The 18,084-nt window shown below is 38.3% G+C and overlaps 1 protein-coding gene across 4 annotated transcripts in view; it reads right to left on the bottom strand.

Annotated features, from left to right (window-relative positions):
• LOC106663327 (ets DNA-binding protein pokkuri) overlaps nucleotides 1-2,835 on the bottom strand; it is a 79,875-nt gene extending 77,040 nt beyond the window's left edge. For 2 of the 4 annotated variants that reach the window (XM_014388084.2, XM_024226751.1), the window contains exon 1: nucleotides 2,455-2,820. The gene's annotated coding sequence lies outside the window, so the exon portion shown is untranslated. Of the gene's footprint in view, nucleotides 1-2,454 lie in introns of all 4 variants that reach the window. The other 2 variants (XM_014388085.2, XM_014388086.2) reach the window with 2 other exon arrangements.
• Between the last annotated feature and the right edge of the window lie 15,249 nt (nucleotides 2,836-18,084).

Raw genomic sequence — 18,084 nt, 5'->3', positions numbered from 1 at the left:
CGATACTTTTAACGAGAAATGCTTTTTTTTTTTTTTTTTAGTAAACATTCATTAAAAGTTTCGTTAAAGTTGAAAGTAAATTTTTTTAATGATGTAGTCTTAGAAGAGCGGTAAATATTATGGATGTAACATTAGGTATCGTATTAAAATGCCTACGAGATGACTCGAAATGCCAGGGCTCGCATCCGATTATGCCCGGGTAGGTGGAACGACTTCCGCCGCAGCTATGGAATGTGCGATAACGAGGATTGGAAGAAGACAAAGGTGGTCGTGACGGCCCAGGGACCGGACATACCCAAGTGGAGGAATGCGGCGTTGCCGGCTCACACCCTGGCACATCCCCAGATTACCGGAAATAGACGCCCCTATTATTCGAGGGAATATATTAGGAGAGGTTCTTCCTGGTCGACTTGAGATGTATATAGTCTGGTGGCGGGGAGAATCAAGGTTGGATCGGGTATAACGAGCCGGAAGTCACTTGTCGCTTCCTATCATTCGATACCGTTATTCGCAGCCCCCGGACACTCTTGTCTCACTCGATCCTTTCGCTCAAAAACAAACATAACAAAGACGTCAGTACTTGTCGAGAGTGTGATAAACGGGGCTATTTATAATTAAAAACGGAAGGATAGTTAATAAGGAAAACATGTCCAAATGGTTTTATATCATGTTGAGTGTATCGAGAAACGGAAGAAATCAAGGGAAAAGGAGCATCGGGTACATGTCCAAGGTGTGTTTCATGCATCTCCGTGCTCCCGAGGTGTAGGTAACTGTGCCACGGAGTTAACACTAAAACGTTACATAACGTCAACAGGGCTGCCTTTCTCCCGCCCTCGGCTCGTAACTTCTGAGTGACATAATCGTTATAGAACAGGCTAAAACAATTCCCAGTTGAATAATGCCCAGATGTAACATGTCCCCGATTCCCTCCCACCAATCCGATAAATGGGTCATTTCGCCTCGAAATAAATAAGTAGGGGCGCCCGATGAGGGAAGGGCTCATGTAACGGATCACTACTTCCGCATTTATGCAACCATTGTTTAATTGAATCTCTTGAGAGGACGATCGGCCCATTGACCGAGTGTCTTCTACCTTTTGAAAGAAAGAAAAAATTATATCAACTCTGATTTCAAAAATATGTACTAATGAAATATATTTCCTATTAAACTCAAGATTTCCTGCTATAGTTCAGATTGTTGTACGGTCCTATAGAAACCCAATCTCGATGTCGGTCGGCACAAGATTCTATCTGGAAAAAAAATCTTTCGAGAACTTGCCTAGAATCTATCCTAGAAAACTTCTATTTTGAATTTATAAATACACGTTCATTTTTTCTGTTTGTAATTCTTCAAAAATGCATCTGGCTTTACAAATGAACCGGGCCAAAATGAGCTTTTGCAATTTCCATTAGAACAGCAACACTAGTTAAGGTGGCTATGGAAAACTCGAGACGAAAGAAAAAAAGACGTTAAAATTTTATTTTTCATTTCTTTATGTCATAAAGGCAATAGTTTTGACTCCTTGCAAGCAAGACCAAGAATGACGAGTCAGTTCTCTTCCGCTTATCCGTCTCTGGGAAAAACTGGATTTCCATGAACTGGAGTTGTCGGAACAAGTTCGGCTCGAGTCCAACTAAGAGAATAATGTGTTGAAAAGTTTTTTTTTGTCCCGAACAGAAGAGATTTTTGGAAGAGATAATAAAGGTAGGCTGAGTATATCGTTTCACTTTTTGTAAATAAAACCGTTCTACTCACAAATCTGTGGGAAGAACCATTATTTACAAAAGTCAGCTTTTTGGTTTCTTCCTCGGTGCCATACCAGAAGTAGCAACAGGTATCCAGAGTGCGCGCGCACGATCCCATCACTTCCCTGTTCCCTCAAGGCGTTAAACCCCGACAAAATTGGATATCCCGGATTTTCGGATGGACGGAAGCGAGACTGTGCGAAGCCAAATTCCAAATAAAATACACCCGATTTCCTCAGGATTTTTTTTTTTTGACGAGCGGGCGCTTTTTCTCCGCCCAGAGAGCCGATTATTCCCCCGAGAACAATGGGCGGACAATCTCGGGCGGAAGCACGCATTTGACGACCTCAAACGGAAGTACATTCGATTCTTAAGAGTCGCAATTATTTGTACTTTCAAAGCAGGCCCGAATTCCAAGAGGAGGAGATTACGAGAGTTGTAAAACCTGAAAAACCCCAATAACGAGGGAGTCCCGGGCGAGGGCGAGGATCAACAGGTAGAGGGTAACAGGTAAGGCCCACTGGCGCACCTGCACCCTTCGCCCCCTTCCGTGTAAACACCCCTCGGCACGAAGAAAAACTACCCAATCACACTAAACGCTCATGGCCTTTTAAAAATGACAACTTAACAAAAAATCACACAAGTTTTACATTATAAATAGGAAAAAAAAACTTTTATCAATAAAAATATAAAAAAAAGTCACACATACCGGCTTTCCTGATGGGAAGACTGAAGAGGTGAAAATACATCCGGCGATTTAATCCAAGTATTTATCGAAAAATAAACAAAATAAAATAAAAAAATTCAAAAATCCTCCAGTCCGGGAGTGAAAGGTTGAATCGTTGAATAGGATTCACTTGCACTTAAACACTAGCCTCGGGTTCCACTATGTTTTTCCAATATCACAGAGGTAGCACAGAGACGAGACATTGTCGGTCCGGCGGAGGAAGCACAAGAGACGGGATGTTGGATGGAGCGTACGGACGAATGGAATGAGAGGCGGAACAGCTGAAGTGAGTCGAACAGCCGAATGGGAAGAGATAAGCTGGTCGGCGGTCCTCTCGGCGGAGCGCTAGCGTCGACCCGGCTCCTAATAGCGGATGTACACCCCCACTACGGACTCCCGCTAACCAGGAAGCTACCAAATAGGAATCAGGGTGTACTCTACACTGTACATGCGGTACAGTAACGTCAAAAACCGCTCTCCTCCTCCCCATTACACCCTATCATCCTCTTATCTACTTTTCTCGTCTTTATTATTTCACCGCCCCCACTCGGATTCCTCTGCCTTCCCACACGATTTTGTTTACCTAGTTTGCTCATTTTCCTTTTCCTCTTCGGCCTTTTTATCTCGATGCCCAGTTTTCCTTTTATCTCAGCGGGATAACAAACAGATCTGTTTGAAAAGGCCTTTTTATATTATAGAAAACCATTTTAAAAACCCCAGACAAAATTGCGGAATCATTCTCTAACTCGAATCCTATCCATGCTACCTCCAACATCCAAGAATACCTTGAGCTTATCGAAGACTGTGCAAAAAGTGGATGGCACGACTGAATGAAGAAAAAGTACTCACTGTACGTTCACATTGTAAAAACGGTCTTGCCCTCCACTATCAATACATGAACAACAAAAAGATACAGCTACCCAATCAAACATATTAAAAAAAATAAACTGTCGTTCTACGCTTCAAACCAACAATCCACAATGACCTCCAAATCCCATTTGTATTAGTCGGGGTGTAATATACTATGCCCTTTAAGAGTTATCGTATCCAATCCCATTTGTAATTGGCATTATAAATCCAGATTTAAAAAGTTCCACAAAAATTCGAACATTCACCCCAATCCACTTGTTCTAATAATTTTTGTTCCGACATTCCTGGAAATCCCACATATCATTGAACCGTTTGTGGCCGAGAGATCTCTTGAGAGATTGACTCAATGTGAGGGAGTGTCACTGCTGGGCGACTTTTTAAAAAATAATGGGTAACATGCTAAATTGTCGCTATGTCTGTAATCTCATTTGCTTGTTGAGTCTAAAAATAGCAGTTGTAAAAATCATAATAAATAACACAAAATCTTATCGAACAGATGTCAGATGTGAAAATTGCTGGTGTTACTTCAACCGAGACCCTAACAAAATCTTCATTAATTATTTTATAGCTAATGATCCTCACCATTTTATGTCCATGTATGCTGATATACAACGTCACGTACACTATAGGAAAATGAACCAACGATAATTTTCAGTGCAAGCTCAAAATATGAGCAATCAAACTTTAGGAAAATACAACTCGGTCTTTCAAGGAGAAATACTTCAACGCTTGTGCCAAAACTTACAAAAAAATCCTCATAAGATCGGATAGCTAAGCAGCTTAAAGCATTAGCATGTAAAAAAATCAAATCAAAATTAGTCAGTGAGCGTATCCAAAATTTCCAAAACCTGGGGAAACAGCCTTTTGTTATCTGTAGTACCGGGGAACAGAGAAATTTTGGGTAATGAAAAGGCAAACTGGTCAGAGGAGGATCTGCAATATGCCCTGTACCTTGGGATTTAAAAAAAAAAAGAGATAAAATGATCCGGATTTCAGCCATTATAGCTCATCATCAGGTTGTAGGAGTTACAAACAGATCTCTCGACATGAACTGTAATAGTGAACCCGTGAAGTTCCAATAGGAAGCTGATTTTTAATGCTGATTTTGAACATGAGAAAAATGTGAATTACAAACAACAACTATACTACAGAAATACATAATACAATTAAATATTATCCTAATAAATTCTTATTCAGAAATCGTGAGATGCGGTCTGGTGTGATGTAGGTTTCAGAAATGTTTTTCTGAAACCTACATCACACCAGACCGCATCTCACGATTTCTGAATAATTATCGATTGACTGTCACTAATCACCACTAATAAATACTGTAAGAAAATAATTTTAAATTAGAGATTAATTTGTATGTCAAATATAATTTATGTACATTTTTAAAATAAATCAAAATCTTTATTATTTATGCATTTATCACCATGTTTAATTGTACATTTTTTATTTCGAGTTTTTCAAGTCAATCTAGCTCCCTCCCTTTGCTGGAACATTTATTTTTAAATTGAAATTGAAATTGTGTTTTGTTTTAATTAAACGGTCCTTCAATTCAGAAAATTTGTTCGATTTAGGCAAGTGTCCTTTAACTCTCGTTTTAATTTCTCTGCCGCTATGTCTTATATATTTAATTACACAATCGTTACAATTAAGTTGGAAAAGCTAAAAGGAAAGCTAAAAGGAAAAAGATAAAAGCTACTCTGAAACCTTATCGTTTTACGAATTTTACCTACTTTTTCTGATAATTCACCAGTACATAGCAGGAAACGAAAACCTAATGATTCATTTTTGGTGGGGTGGCTGAGTCCGATAGTTGCTCCATTTATGTTAATGTTTTAAAATTCTTTTTACTAGCAACCTTTCGATAAATATTTCTTTATTTCCAGTTTTTTAGCTGAGGTTTTAATGGTTTGTAGTTCTTTTTTGTCATTAGCAGATGTTAATAGTAGTTTCAACATATGGTCCATGAGCCAAATGAATCGAGCAGTTTTTTGGGTCCATGGGTGAGAAGAATCTGCTAGAATCATAGCATCATGTAGTTGTGAGTTTTCTATTTATGTCTATTTCCCTTAGGTTGCTTGTTATAAAAGTTTTACGTGTAACAAGTTTAAACAACTATATTTATTTATTTCCAATGTAAACTCTACACTAGGGTGTTAATATCTAATAAAATGAATTTTTTTAGATACTCGAACCTCCTTTACCTAGAGCTGCATCAAGACAAACGACTCATCCGAAATTTCCATACATCATTTAAAAGGATAGAATTGAACATTAGGCACATCCCAAAATCATTCTTCAAGCTACGGAAATTCTACGGCTCTCCTAACTCCTACCCAAGCCACTGCTAATATCCAGGATCATCTTGAGCTCCTTGAAGAATGGTGCAAATCGTGGAAGATGAAAGTAAACGAGAACAAATGCGCCGAACTTACATTCACGTTAAATAAAAGCCTTGCCGACGTCTTTACGTACACAGTAAAGAACTACCGTCATCCACACAAATAATGTTAGGCTGTACTTAGACAGTAGACAGACGTGCGAATCCTTGCACAGGAATCGAGCTACAGGAACTAAATTTGGACAACGTTATAGACTTACAGGATCGAAATCTGGCATGACATTAAAGAACAAATTCTGTACAAAATCTACCTATTTGGACATACTGGGTTTGTAAGATATTCACCAATCTAACATCCAACGAATCCAAGCATTCCAATCAAAATTCTTCAGAAGAATTATCCAAACTCAGTATCCACAATGACCTTAACATTCCCTTCGCCAAAGAATCCGTTCCTCCCATCCCAAGTTTCACTCCAATCCTAACCCTACTGCCCACGTCCTCCCCACTAACTCCTATAACAATCTTGAGTACCAGCTAGAGATGGCTCACGTGCTGATCACAAACTGTGATGAACCACACAGTTTTGAATTTAATATTTACAACCACACAGTAATTTGACAAGTGAACCTCCCTTTGCCCCTCCAACCACTTCCAAACGCTCTTCGTTCTCCTGATTCATCTCCCCAGGTGGCCCGGAGTTCACCTTTCTGCGGCCTTCTCGCCCGTTCATGTTGCAACGCTCCGCGATCCCATTTCCCAGCTTCAGCATTACTCTAGCTTTTATTTATTTATTTACAGGTACACGCAGTTACAAGAAATTACAATGTCCACAGATGAGCACTGTGATTGTTAACATTTTTAATTTTTGTTTTATTCACTCGTTCACAAGAAAACGTCATACAATTCCAGAGTTCTTAATTATTATGTGAACGAAATAACGAACGTTTTAACCTTCTTCGTTTAATTCTTCATTTTTATTGATTTCATCCTTTTCATCCTTCATTCTTCTTTGTTTTATTATAAAACAACCCTGTAATTCAGACAATCAATCTTTAGGATTGGCCCTTGCCCTAACGCGTCGAAGTTTACCCTTGGAATTGTACGTAAGGTAAATTTGGTGAGCTTAAGGGTTGAACCACGAAAAAGAGCTTATTCATTTCACTCAGTGAGCGGTTTTGACCCGATGCTTAAAAAGAGCGGTTTTCCCCATGTCTAGTTTGAAGTACCTCGGCGTTATCTTCGTTCACATGTTGAAAAGATCCGTAGAAAGAACAAAATCACAACAAGTCTCTCCCGAGCTGCCAAAATTTACTGTGGTTTTGGTCATAAGACGCCCAATATCTTGAGCATAAGAGCATATTTTCACCAATGCTGCTTTATGCCAATGCCGGTTTTGCACCCTCTCTGAAAATAGAGAAAAATAGAAAAAAAATCGAGCTGGTTCAGAGGCCGTTTCTCCTGAGGTTTATCAAAAGTACCAAACGATCTCATACAGCCAGGATGCGTTTGGCAGGTTTGAACAAATTTTTCTTTGAGTGCAGGATCCTAGAATAGAGTTGTAGGTTTTATCCTCTCGAAAATCAAGGTGATTTTTTCTTCGGGCATTCGCTTTGCAATTTCTATTAGAAGTTAAATGTAAACACAGTCGGTGTACATATATTATATAGTTTATATAAGCAAAGGGGTCAAATAGTGCTTGCAGTACAGCATGAACATCACAAAGAAAGGCATATAGATTGATGGGCGAAATTTCTCCTGTCATGTTCAACAATGGACGAGATCTTGAGGGTAATCGAGTCTTGAATGCGAGCCTGATTTCCTTTTCCTATCGTTGTCCTTGAATTTTCTATGATAATTATAATTGAGGAAGTGTTGTAAAGTGGACTGACCCAGGGTAAATAGACCTTTTGGCATGTTTATCACGTTATCAATAAATTAGCGTTGATCAATTTTCGTAACTAATTAGGTTTCGTGGTCCGATTGACCAAATAAACTCTTTTCAATTAATTATTCTTTAATTAAGGTTTTCGTTGAGATAAAGGAGTCAGTGTCACGAGCGGGATTCGAACCCACGACCTTCGGCTAAATACGCCGCTACTCAACCACTTGAGCTATCGTGACTTCGATCCGCTCGGGCACTAACTTCCCATCTCAACCTCATCTTTCGAATTTTTCCTCCTTTTTGCCATTTTTCAACAAATATTATCCATTTTTATTTATATTGAAAATATAATTCAATGATNTAATGTCCGAGTCTAAGTCACGATAGCTCGAGTGGTAGAGCAGCGGCGTATCAAGCCGAAGATCGTGGGTTCGAATCCCGCTCGTGCCATTAACTTTTTTATCTCAACTAAAAACCTTAATTAATTGTAATTTTACAGTATGTTCAAATTCCTCTTAATTAATTGTAATTTTATAATTCCTCTCTCCGAAATGTTGGAAGGGTCTTAGGTTTTTCAAAAACAAAAATTAGAGATGTACTCCGGACTTGGAATTTTAAGCCGTATCGCTCTTACCTTCTCCAGGGACTTCGAGACTGATTATGACAGGCGTCTAACCTACATTTAACAAATTTTGATTTGGGAAGCTGAAGAAAACGTTCTTCATCATACAACCGATGGACTAATGAATCAAGTTCACCTCTAATGGCATACTAAACCGATGGAATTTTCGGACGTAGGCAGAGGAAAATGCGAGAATTTCCTACTCTTCTCATCATCAGGTGGTTCACAGTATCAACGTTTGGTGTGGACTTCTCGGCAATAAATCAATTGGACCTCATTTATACCAAAACCGTGATTAATGATTTTGGTATAAATGAGGTCCAATTGATTTATTGCCGAGAAATCCACACCAAACGTTGATACTGTGAACCACCTGATGATTAGAAGAGTAGGAAATTCTCACATTTTCCTCTGCCTACGTCCGAAAATTCCATCGGTTAAAATGACCTCAAGAAGATCCAATACATCAATTTAAACTACGGAGGTCGATCAATATCAACTCGAATTCTTCTAAGATGGACCATTTTATTGTTGGCCATTCATTCTTCATTTGTCCGTCGGTATGTTTAGGGAGCCCGGACTTTTTCTAATTCCGATAAGTCGAGTATTTTAACACATTTGTTATACTTTTCAAAGGCTTATTGTTTTCGTTGACCACCTTATGCGTACTTTTTACCAAATCGTCACTACCTGTTTTCTTGTTACTGGTATGGGAATTAACACATACTGAACTAAAGGTTTCTGCTATTTGATTGCTTGCTGGCGATTTTCATGGTATAGAATTTGAAAGTTTGACCATGTCCTGCCATAATAAGAATGATACCGATTAAATTTCCACCCCGTAAGAGTTGGTTTTACGAGCCTCGTCGGCCGTCCAGAAAATCCAAAATCGTTCGAACGCCTTCAAGCCGAGGAAAGAATAAAGTGAAAAAACGTCCAAAAGAAAAATAAACACGAGCGAAAAGCGATAAATCACGGTGAGAGGAGAGTACAAAAAGAAATCCTCCGAGGGGAGGACAAATTCTCCGGCTGAAATAAATCTCAGCTCGCCCTTCACACGCCGTCCTAGTCCTGACTCTTCCCTCCATAATTTTTCGACATAATCTATTTGAAACCAGAAAAGTATAATAGATAGGTAGGTGGACGTTTTAAATAAGTGAATCCTAAGTGGAGGAAAGGTTACCTGGAAGCTTCAGAAAAGTCAAAAGGAAGAACCTTGGAATCGCTCATTCAAAACGGTATACATTTCCTACCTGAATGAACAACTTATAATTGAGCATATTTTTTTTTGCCTTATTATATCTACCGTAGACGTTTCCGTTAGCTCAAAGTTGTTACTGCAATAATTTTTAATATTGATAAGAATGTTTCTTTATAACCGTTTCACCTATTTAAGATGTTTCCTTGTATACAAAGGTGATTCGTACGATAAAGTTCGTCAGGTGCTTTTACACCTTAAATGCAACAAAAAAGTTCTTATGATCCATGGTCCGATTTTCAGCCCGCATATATTCGAAATTATATGTTTTTTCTGAATTATGTCACGTTTTCGTCATAAATCTACTCATAGTTCTTGAACTATTCAGTTTTGGAGAAATCCAAAAATAATCATTAAAAAGAGTGTTCTATTTCCCTTAAGAACCGCTTTAGAACTTTCCATTTAATTTTTCTTAAAATAACAAACACTAAATCTTTCACAACTGCTAAATATCGCATTAGTAAAAGAATTAAATTCATTGGAAAAATTCACAGTGGAGCTTAGTAAGTTTCTCAACTTCGTTTAATAAGCTTTCTTAGCGGTGAACCCTTTTTTTTACTTACATCGAACCAGAATGGAGGAATTTTATGCTAATTGTTGTCACCGTTTGAAAAAGGAGAATAGCATTAATGTAGTTATTTAATTATTCAGAAATCGTGAGCTGAGGTCTGGTGTGATGTAGGTTTCAAAAAAACATTTTCTTTATCGTGCAACGTTTCGATCTTTATTGAGATCATCTTCAGGGGACAATTACGCAGAAAACACTTTGAGTGATTAGAAATACTTTGATTGAATATATAAAAAAAATATTTATTTGCATTGTATAAATTCACTTTTTTCCACATCCTACATGTTTTTGTTAAATTTAAACAATGTTTGTAAATCCCAGGCCCTGAAGATGATCTCAATAAAGATCGAAACGTTGGCACGATAAAGAAAATTTTTTTCTGAAACCTACATCACACCAGACCGCATCTCACGATTTCTGAATAATCATCGACAAACGGTCACCAATTACCACACACTAGTTATTTCACTTTTTGTTCTGTGCAAAATTTATTTCCCAACTCTAATTTAATTTAAAAAAAGCACAAACAGAAAGAAAATTGGAATAAAACACATAAAAAAGGGAGAATAAAAATGGTGAACAATCAATGCAGAAAATTTGGACAAAATAATTACACAAAGCACAGACAAAAGAAAGCAGAAAGACAACAATACAGAATATTGTAAAAGTTGTAAAACCCAACACTGACCCAATTAAAAACACACAAAAAAAGAAAAATTCAACGTAATGCTCACTATTTTTATTGTTTCTTTTGTATGTTCATTTTTTGTACTTTTTATTACGTTAATGTAATAAAATTTACGGTTTTACAATTTTTATATTTTTGTTATTAAAAAACATTTAAAGGGAAAGTTAAGGGTCAGTGATGTCAGAGCCCCATAATTTAAACTATCACCGGGCATAGAAAACCAAAATCTTAATTTCTATTTAAACTGTCCAAACTTTTAAAGATAAAAGATGGAAGAAATATTCTAAGTAGCAGACTAGCAGAAAAACCGCTAATTAACCTATGCAAATAGAAAATTACGAGTAATGCTGTTTTCGTGAAACCTTCGGCATAACAAACTTGTGTCGCTTAAATGCCTTTTGTAATCGATGTTTATCTATTCAAAAAGGAAAAAATACAAACTGGAAAAGGGGGGAAATATGTGGCCGATTCTGTTGCATGCAATCCTACGCTAAGATCAGAAGGAAAAAAAGCATTGATACTCCCACTTCATTTTATCACAAATCCCGAGTCTTTACAGCCTTTTGCTTAACTTCCTCTTCCTCCTTTCGCCCTTCAAACCTTCCATTCGTTAATCTACAGAACGGAGAATAAGGACTGCTAACACATTTTAATTCAAATCTACAAAAAAAATGTTTTTAATGCTATAAAATCTACTACTTTCTTAGCTACTTAGTTAGGCTCCGATGAAAGTAACCCATGGACTTGAAGAAGTAGTAATCCGAAGGAGCAGTTCGGAGCAGGAGATTACATTATTATATTTTTTACATTACAGTTCAAACACAAGCAATATTACTGATCAATACTTATGGATATAACTTTATAAACCTCTGTTGTTTATACAAAATCCAAATCAATAAGACATTATTTCATGATGTATTTAAAAACAACTGTGACTGGCTAATAGAAATATATTAGGAGAAACGTGTTTTGAAACTTTACACTACTTTCCTGGCTTCTTCCGTGTCGAATGTTTGGCTCCGATAAAAGTAACCCATGGACTTGTCAAGTAGTAATCCGAAGGAGCGAGGTCGGGGCAGGGGATGGGAAAAACCAAGGACTTCGGATCAAAACATCTCACTCAATCAGCTCTTTTTCATGGCTCACCGCTCGCGCTAAACAGAGCTACCATACAACGTTAAAAAAATGGTGACAAATCCAATATTGAAAACGATAGTCCAATCATCACCATACCATCTTCCATCTCCAAATTATTCGCACCACACGGCTTCCACAACGACAAACTTTCTTTCCCAGAACTTCATTTTAAAGTTCTTTGCTGAAAAGTGTCATGTCGACGTCATCTACATGATTCGCTTTTCTTAAGGATCAAAACTGTTCACTCCATCCATTTTCTGCGATACCCAACGGGTTATCGAACGTTAAGCGTTTAGTTATGACAGATAACATCATCGAGGGACTGCACTGGACGAATGGTTAGGGCAGCCAAGTCATATTTGCCAAGCTAGAAATCCTGTGGTCGAACCAGCCAACGCCCATAGTTTTTTAATTAAAATTTGTTTTAAAGAAGTACTGTAAAGTGGATCTGATCCATTTTTCGTGATACCCAACTGGTTGTTGAACGTTAAGTAATTTTTTTAGGGCATATTAACATCATCAGGGGACAGCGGTGAACGAATGGTTATGGCATCCCCCATATGTGCCAAGCTAGATGTCCGGAATTCGAATCCTGGCAAAGCCCATACTTGCCTTTTTCGATTAGAGCTTTAACACAATTTATACTCTTGAGTTCGCACAACACGAATTGGATTTTTTGCATTTGTCATTAGTGTCTATCACTCGTTTGTTCCTTGTTAGTGAGAGCTCATTAAAGTTTAGGTTTTGCGAAGAATGTGCAATCCAGACCTGTTTGTCGATGAAGAAAGTCGATGTGGATATTTATTATTTTCGGTGGATCCCAAAGTCGTGACTCGCAAAGATTAGCTTTGATTTAGGACCTGATTGTTAATAAAGCTCTACAATGCACTTATTCAGTTTTTTTTTTTCATTCCATTTTACAACTGAGTTTTGTAAATAGGAAATATCGCTGTTTCTGAACTGTTTACTTTCGTTCATTAAACAGAATATTTTCATTTATACCACAAAATGTCCAATAATATAATAATAATCAAATTTTATCATTCAATTTTTTCCAATATTTTATTACAATTCGTGGTTACAATCTGTAATTTGATGAACATAGATTTAGTTACATGTTTACACTGTGGGGTGCAAATAATCAATATTATTCTCTCACTTCACTTCACGGAATAAACTTCTTTGAATGGGTTTGGAACTGCATGCGCTGTGTGCTGAATTGACCTAGCTGTTGACAGCTCCTGGAGCCCAACCTCGGAGACTGGACGGATAAGGCTGAGGTCTACCCCCGGACTGCCAACACCTCGGGTGGGTGATTTTCGAGTCTACCGGCAATTTACTGAAAATAGGAAAAGCTGGAATTGCCGGCGGACTACGAGAAGCGAATAAGGCCAACTCGGCACGTGTTTGTATGTATGTCCTTGTGCGAATTTAGGTCTATATAAATCCAAATCCAAAATGAATAAACTTCACTGTCTACTCTTCGCAAAGGACCTCTTGAGACGTCTTTTGGAATTGTAGGGATGGGTTCTGTACTGGACAACGCTTGGGCGAGACTATTGGGGCGATAGGACAGATTATTGTGGAACTAGGTAAATTTTTGAGGAATTTTGTTTTTGATAAATGGGATTTTAAGGTCGTTGTGGAGGGTAGTATTGCAGACATTGTGGAGCATTTGTAAATGATCTGGACTATAGATTGAAAGGATTGGAGACATGGGATAATAGGAAGGCTTAACGGTGCAGTTCTATACCGGATGTCCAAATCGGTTGTAGTAGCGATGTGTAAGTTTGTTTATTGATAGTTTATTCATGTTTGTTTGTTTGTAAGTAAGTTTGTTTTTGTCGATATTTCGGACGTTCATGTTCTCTACTACTCGAGAGACATCGAATAGAAAGGCGACTATTCGCAAATGAGCATCTCGCTTGGAACATTGAACAATGGGGGGGGGGTGTTCTCTTTAAAGGGCCGGTTTGGTTTGTGGTAATCAGATGACCAGGACCGTGCGTGAAGACGTGGAGGACGCTTTGCTTCATGTACCTTACCTGAGTCACAGACTTTTCAAAAACAGTCATGGTATGGTGTGGAGTTACCGTCCATGCCCGTACCGAACTGATTATCATACAGAATGGATCGTTGACTGCACTAAGGTTTTTTTTTGTAGTTGTGGTCCCATTCCCTCCATTTATTGGTGACAACTTCGTGTTAATGCACTTTGGAAAACCTAAAACCCTTCCAATATTTCGGAGAGAGGAAATCGGACTTTGGCGAACTGCAGTAAAATATTCAGCCCCTCGTCGAAACTACGCTGCCAATTTATTGGGGCTGGAACAGCAACTGGTCTGTAACTCCTCATATTGTGTGCAACACGAATAAATGTTCTGGGGTTTACTCTAGGGCGATCGGGAAATTTCTGGGAGTACAACTCGACTGCGCGACGCCGCAGTACCACCACTATCAATAAAGCAGTCTTACATATCAACTCGCTGTTGATCGAAAAAACGTGCCCTTCGGTTCCTTTTGAATGGAATACAGAATGAAAGGAATAGGTACTATTGTAAAAGTTGACTTTAACGAAGAAGCAAATGATTAGAATTAATAACGAAACAAACGAAATGCAACTTTTCAAACTTTTTTGAGGTAACTTTGACATTTTTGGACCAATTTAAAATCCCCATTGTTTTCAGGGTAAAAAAATCTTTTAAAATGGTGTGACAGGATGTATATGGACGTATTTGAAATTTTGGAGCTGTACTGGGCCTGAGGTACTCTGTATAATTTTTCTCCAAAAAACGGTAAAAATTTGAAACTAGACGAAAAAATATTAAGCTCGTATTTTTTTAGCGTCATTGGTACAAGAGAAATTCAGCAGGACCATGTAAAAAGAGCATCCTGTATGGTACTGACTGTGCCCCTTGGGTGTTTTGAATGTATTTATTGACGTGAATGCGTAGTGTGATGAAACCGAGATCTGACCCCGGACCGCCAACACCTGATTTGGGTGATTCTAGAGGCCTGCTGATAATTTATTGTAAATTACATAAGCTGGAATTGACAGTGACCTGTGAAAAGTGATAGACTCAACTCTGTGCACATTACATATACAGATTTGAACTTTTATAAATCAGTAATCGATTAACAAATGATAAATTAACTTAATAAAACTGAAATATAACGATTTAAAAACAAACGACGAAAGGCCAACGATTGCTGACGGTTTATCAACGACTGATGTATATATATATAGCTTATGCGATTTTGTTTCTGATGTTTTTACGGTTTCTGATTTTTTTAAATATTTTAATCGTTGAAAATATTTTGGATACCAACGCGACTCGACCGATACTTCACACGAACAGTTTGCTTCCACGTACAAATATAAGAAAAGTGCTAGAATGGAGAAGAAAGGTGTTTGTTTCTTCACAAACCGCATCTCGGTTCGGGTTTTTTTACGAGAATTCTTCTGCCTTCACTGCCAGCCACATAGCATCACATACATTGCATTGTACATGCGTACAAAACAACTTCTCCGTTTTTCTCAAGGCGATCCGACAAGTTATTCCGTATGTGTCATTATTGTCAGGATGAAATGGTTCATTAGCATTCAGGAAGTACACTCTACCCGTTCATAATACGCCGGGTTATCGAGTTTTCGACTGACACGAGGAATCTGTACTGGAATCAGCAACTATGGCCGAATTTTTGCCATTTTATTCTTGAAATAAAGAACGAACATAATTGCTGTTGTTTTTATTTCAAAACAATAACGAAAAATTAAACAGTTCATGTCAAATGGAATGAACGTGCGGTTGCACTTTGTTACCATTAAAAAACATATCGGAGTTCATCGTTATAAAGCAATACATGTGGCTTTTGTTTTATTCGAACACATTTTCATTTTTGATGATTAATTCTGATTTTATTCAAATCATTCAACGGCTTGAGGAAGGCTAAAGATCCTTAAGAAAGTAATCCTTGTGCGAAAAGCGTTGTTTTTAATGTGAAACAAAATCTAGATCATTAGGATAAACAACCAGTTTGATTTTATGGAATACAAATCTTAAGTTAGGAAGTCAGTTATGTAAAGTCTGGACACCTTTGAAGATGTAACGGCTTTCTCCAGATATTTCAGTGTTAGGCCTATGTTCTCAGTCGGAATAAGAGATCAGTGCATAGCAGACGTCGAGGTAGTTTAGACGGGTTATATTTTGTATGTTCTGTATTGTAATAGTCTGCAGCCATTGGACAAATTTAACGCGTAGAGATGGTATTAATCTGTGTAGAAAAGGCTTTTCACTACGTCACGCATGGCTTGCCATAGTATCTAATTCATGCAATTATTAATTACTTACCCACAAGAAATTTTTATATAGAAATAATTTACTTCAAATAAAGCAAGAATTTTATCCAAGCAGGTGTCCCATTCAGATCCACTTTTGCGGTCGACACAGCATTTATTAAATCATGTTGTAGAATAGACACGATTGCTGGGTAACTAAAATAAACGAGGCTGTAAGATGTTTAAGAAGAATTATTTACTCGCAGGAGTCCTATTATTAATTATTTTATTGAAATCTATGATGCAAACTTAAACTGGGCTAACACTGTTAAATATCTAGGGGTATTTTTTGTCTCTAAACTAAACGTAAAAAGTGCAACAGAACAGTAGGCGCTATCCAAAGTCCCGATGTGTGACAGGTGTTCCAACTTAAACACAGATAATAAAACAAATGCCCTTTTTAGATGGCCCGGCTAAATTTCTCTTGATCCTATAGCGGTATCAAAAAAAAAAAAAAAAATTAAAAAATGATGTTTAATATTTTTAGTCTAGTTTCAAATTTTTACCTTTTTTGCACACAAAAAAATTATACGGGATACTTCAGGCCAGTTCATCTTCAGAATTTCAAATAGGACCTTATACATCCCAACCCATCATTTTAAAGGATTTTTTACGCTGAAAAGCGCCAAGGAATTGGACCCTTCAATAAGGTGGGCCGCATCTAGCAACCTTTCCGGCATGCTGGACACATACGCGGGATTTAACAAAATAGTAAGTGTCCGTGTGTCAACCTCGCATGGTATTCTTAATCGAGTGAGGATGACCCTTCTTCTTCTAAGACCCATGACCTCCGGGGTCACCTATCCACCACAGCGCTCTTGATATGCGAGAACCTCTTTTCATCATGTTTTTTATTACATTTTTAACATTCAGGGGCGACATCGCGTTGTTAAGTCTGATGTACATTGGTTTAATGACTGTTTTCTCCAAGAACCAAAACGGGTACCCAAATACAGCTCTGCCGTGTTCAAGCACAATTCTTATGTCGGGTGGCATTCCTTGTAAGCACGTCGAGCAACTTTTCTTTACATGCTGGACACATGCACGGGCTTTGGCTCAAAAGTAAACGTCCGTGTGTCACCATCGCATGGCCTATTAGAAATCTCGTGAAGATAAGCCCTCTTCTGTGAGTCAGATCCTCCGAGGGCCACCTATCCACGTCTTGATATTCAACAACTTTTTTTCATCATGTTTTTTATTGCATTTTTAACACTCAGGGGGCCGGATCGCGTTGTTAATTCTGAAGTTGGGACGTCTTGGCCTTAGCCGCCCCGTACGCTTTTTCGTTACTCTCCAGACCTATGTTCCCATGTACCCATACAACAATGGTATTCTTAATCGAGGGAGGATGATCTTCTTCTAAGAGTCATGACCTCCGAGGGCCACCTATCCACCACATTGCTCTTGATATGCGAGAACCACTTTTCATCATGTTTTTATTGCATTTTTAACATTCACGGGGCCGGATCGTTAAGTCGTTGTTAAGTCTGGAGGTGGGACTGAAAAGAGCCAAGGATTGTACCCTGCAATAAGGTGGGACGCATCTAGCAACCTTTCCGGCATGCTGGACACATACGCGGGATTTAACTCAGGAAATAGTAAGTGTCCGTGTGTCAACCTCGAATGGTATTCTTAATTGAGTGAGGATGACCCTTCTTCTTAGAGTCATGACCTCCGAGGGCCACATCGACAGTGCTCTTGATATGCGAGAGGTTCTCCGCCGATCCAGCCCACCGACTGTCGCTTTCTTTTAATTATGTATTTTATTGCATTTTTGGCTTCACGGGGACGGATCGCGGTGTTAGGTCCGGAGTTGGGACATCCCACCCTTTGCAGCCCTCTTCTTTTTCGTTACCTTCAACGGATACCCAGATAACAACCACCGTTTTGCCGACGCG

The sequence above is a fragment of the Cimex lectularius genome, unplaced genomic scaffold (genome assembly GCF_000648675.2).
Source record: "Cimex lectularius strain Harlan isolate CLEC.00 unplaced genomic scaffold, Clec_2.1 scaffold79, whole genome shotgun sequence".
Lineage (NCBI taxonomy): Eukaryota > Metazoa > Arthropoda > Insecta > Hemiptera > Cimicidae > Cimex > Cimex lectularius.
This window is presented reverse-complemented; position numbering and strand designations above follow the sequence as displayed.